Raw genomic sequence first — 4,446 nt, 5'->3', positions numbered from 1 at the left:
TGCGGTCCCGCCCACACGAGTGACGTAAAAGTCACCTCCCACTCGCGCATGCGCGCACCCCGCCCGGTCCCGCCCGACCCTGCATTTACTGGGCTTCTTCCCTATTGGAACATTCGCGGTGGCTCCTCGCGGTTTTCTCAGCGTATGCCCAGTTCTCCACTGCTCCCTAATGTGCACCTTTCTTCGCTTCACCGTAAATCCTCAGCTTCGTCAAACTCATCTCACCTTGCCCCCTAAACCCCCCTTATTTTTTTTGCATAGCCTCTGGCGCATGGACTCCTGGGAATTGTAGTTTGACCCGCAGCAAACTGAATTGCAGAGCAGACCAAGGACAAAGGGGCGGTGGAGACTACATCTCCCTTCGGGCATAGCGCGCAGAGGCTGACCCGGTGGGGGGGAAGGGTCTAAATCCGCAGCCGCTGGGGACCCCTGGCGGGGATGCAGCCTGCACTAGTCGCAGTGCTGATTCACGGCCTCGCCCCGTGGCCTCTGGGCAGTTGGGAGAAGAGGAAAGGCCAGGGCCTCAGATCTGGACTCTCTGAAACTGAAGTAACTGGTCGTGGTCGGGGGTGAGGGGTCGGGGAAGAACAGGAGTATAAAGTAGGCAAACGAAGTACAAACCCTGTAAATCTAAACTGCCCAACCACCACCATCTAAAAGGGTGAACCTGCCCTAGGGATGGCCGCGTGAATGATGCAACCCTTGAACAACTAACACACACCAAAGTTGCAGTCTCCAATGATGCACTTTGACATCGGACTTAAGTGGATTAAATCATGGAATGACACATATCCGCCTGATATATTGCTTATTTTCCCTAAATGGTGTAGCTGTCAGCAGACTGACCCTGGGGACTCCCTTCTTCCTCTCCAGTGAACTGGACCAACGCTTGCCTAAACACACACCCCCTATAGTTTTGACTGCTTAATTTATTTTCGTTATGTTTTTATGGGTTGTTTGGTTTGAAGCGGGGGTCTTACCGCTCTCAAGGTGGCTCCAGACGAAGTTCTGGAATTATACACACGTACAACACAATGGCCTTGACTGCATATTTTATTTGTTTCATCTATTCAACGCGTTGAGCACCAACCCTGTTCCATTGACTTTGTACCTTAGAGCACAATACACAAGGCAGACAAAGCTCTCGGCTCAAGAAAATAGAAGACTACAGTTTGAAACCCAGGGCAAACAGCTGAGGTAACTATTTAACATATCAAAGTGAACCTCCAACCCACACCCCTGCCCTCTACACTGAACTATCCAGCTGGGGGTTGGGGAGGGAGCTGGACTGCCCTTGCCCCCAGGGGCTCTTCCCTATCTAATCCAGACATTTTGTTTACACACCTCTTGTTTAGTTCCTTTTGTACCTTTGGCTTCCGGGCTGGTTCCCCTCTCTTCCTTCCCCTCTTTCACTCTGCACATGGTTCAGGGTCATACCCACTCTGGACTCTCCCAGATGTCTGCCTCTAGCCATGTCTCCCTTATATTTCCCTTATAAACTTTCTCCTTGACCATGCCTAGGAGCACTCCTATCCTCTCCTTTCTTTCTTATTTATTTGTTTTCACGCAACAGCCAGGATTGGTTTTAATCCCAGCATCAGGAAGGCAGAAGCAGGCAGATTGCTGTGAATTCCAGCCCAGACAGGGCATCTCAAAGATGAATGAATGAATGAGAATGAGAAAGAAAAGGAAGGATAGACGATCCCTCTACCATATAAACCAAATGGGGTGGTATACACATCTAATTCTAGTACTCTGGAAATGGACAGAAAATCAGAATGTCATGTTGTCCTTGATTACGTAGCAAAGTCAAGGTCATTATGGTATTCGTAAGACACAGGAAAAGAAAAAAAAAAGGAGACGAGGGGCTGCAGAGCTGGGCTGGCAGTTAATCTTGCTTGCTGATCTTCCAGAGAGCCCCAAGTTCTGTTCCCAGCACCCAGTATTTGCTTATACATGCCTGTATAATACATGCCTGGAATTCTAGCTCCAGGGAATCCAATATCCTTTTCTGGCCTCCTTGGACACACAAATGTAACAAACACATAAATAAAAATAAATGTTGAGGCTGGAGAGATGGCTCAGTGGTTAAGAGCACTGGCTGCTCTTCCAGAGGTCCTGAGTTCAATTTCCAGCAACCACATGGTGGCTCACAACTATCTCTAATGATGCCCTCTTCTGCTGTGTCTGAAGACAGCCACAGTGACCTCACACACATAAAATAAATTAAAATCTTTTAAATAAATGAATCTTGAAGCCAGGTATATGAAGCAAGCCTTTTATCCCAGCACTCAGGAGGCAGAAGCAAGCAGATCTCTGTGAGTTTAAGGCCAGCCTGGTCTACAAAGCAAATTCCAGGACAGCCAGGGCTACACAAAAAAAAAAACCCCTGTCTCAAAAAAAAAAAAAAAATCTTGAAAAGAGAAAAAGCTGGGTAGAGTGATCCCAGCACTCAGAAGACACAGGCAGGCAGATCTATGAGTTCAAAGCCAGCCTGGTCTATAGAGCAAATTCTAGGAAGATCAGGGATACACAGAGAAACCCTGTCTTGAGAAGACAAAACAAAACAAACAAAAGGCTTTAAAATTTCAACTTCCAACACCACACAAAAAAGTATTTTCAGCTGAGTGGTGGTGCACACCTTTGATCAAGGCACTTGGGAGGCGGAGGCAGGTGGATCTCTGTGAGTTTGAGACCAGATTGTTCTGTAGGTGAGTACCAGGACAGTTGGGAGTACACAGAGAAACCCTGTCTTGGAAAAAAGCAAAAACAAACAATAAAAACAAAACAACTTACAACTGGAGAAAGGTTTTAAGAAAGATTCTACAAGGAGGTCAGTAACATTTCCAACTGAGCCCTCATAGACTGAAGGAAACTGAGGAGACAGACGGTGAGAGAGCTTGCCTTGCAAACAAGGCTTCAGCTTGAGCCCAGCACCTACATTTAAAAAAACAAACGGGGTTGGGGATTTAGCTCAGTAGTAGAGCGCTTGCCTAGGAAGCACAAGGCCCTGGGTTCAATCCCCAGCTCCGAAAAAAAGAACCAAAAAACAAACAAACAAACAAACAAAAAACCTGGGTGTGGTAACACAGAAGCGTAATCCCAGCCCAGTAGAGAAAGGTAGACTCCCTGGGGCTCCCTGGCCAGCAAACCAGGCCAAGTGAGATAGCCTGTGGACACCTGTAGACCAGGCTGGCCTCAAACTCACATAGACCATCCTGCCTCAGCCTCCCTAGTACTGGAATCAAAGTCACCTACCTGGGACACTGGGACAGATGTATTGATAGGTTGTTTGGCCGTCTGGTCTTTCCTGATGTTCTAGTGGGGTCAGGACTCAGGATATAAGGGACACTGACAGGCTAAGTAATTCAGGAGTTGGGAGGCAGGGTTGAAGTTTGATGCTTTCATTGGTAGTTTTACTTTGCGGAGCCTGCCACCCAGGCTCTCACATGGATGCTCCCCAACTGAATCATATCCCCCACTTCCCCAAAATATTTTTTTTCCTATTCACATAGCCCCTCCCCTGCCTAGGAACCAAGTCATTTTTAAATAATAAACAAAGCCTCCGTATTATCATCATCATCATCATCATCATCATCATCATCATGACTTTGTCTAGTTGGTGGGTTGATTAGATGGTCGTGGTTTGTTTTTCCGATTTTCCCTTTTATTTTATAAAATGATGATGGTTTTTCTATTCTGAGATCTGGCCTCATATAGTTCAGGGGAACCTCGCCCTGTGTAGCCAAGGATAACCTTGGCTGTCTCCTATAAACTAGGATAACTCGTAGCCATCTGTGCGCCTTAGGTCTCAGAACACAGGCGTGGCAGGTGTGAGCCACCACACCCTTCACAAGGGATTTTAACAGAGCTGGGGGCCGAACCCAGGGCCTTGCGCTTGCTAGGCAAGTGCTCTACCACTGAGCTAAATCCCCAACCCCGAGGGATTTTAACAATGGAAGAAAATAGTCAGATCTGCATATTGCCTTCATCATTATTGAAGGATCAGAAATCATCACAGGATCTGGTAGACCGGAAACACACAGAACACGTACTATCACACAATGAATAAAAGGCCTGGGGAGGGTTGGGATTTAGCTCAGTGGTAGAGCGCTTGCCTAGGAAGTGCAAGGCCCTGGGTTCGGGTCCCCAGCTCCGAAAAAAAAGAACAAAAAAAAACAAACAAACAAAAAAAAGGCCTGGGGAGATGGCTCAAAAGTTAAAAGTATTTACTTCTCTTGCAGAGGACCCAGGTTCAATTCCCAGCACCCACATGGCAAGTTACAACCATCTGTAACTCCAGTTCCTGGGAAATCTGATGTCCTCTTCTGACCTCCACAGGCATCAGGTCCACATGTGCTGCACACATGCAGACCAAGCACTCATACACATAAAATGATAAATAAGCTGAACATTTTATACCAGCGAATGACGTAGGCATAGCAG

The sequence above is a fragment of the Rattus rattus genome, chromosome 16 (genome assembly GCF_011064425.1).
Source record: "Rattus rattus isolate New Zealand chromosome 16, Rrattus_CSIRO_v1, whole genome shotgun sequence".
NCBI lineage: Eukaryota > Metazoa > Chordata > Mammalia > Rodentia > Muridae > Rattus > Rattus rattus.
The sequence above is the reverse complement of the archived record's forward strand: the minus strand, read 5'-3'. Positions refer to the sequence as shown.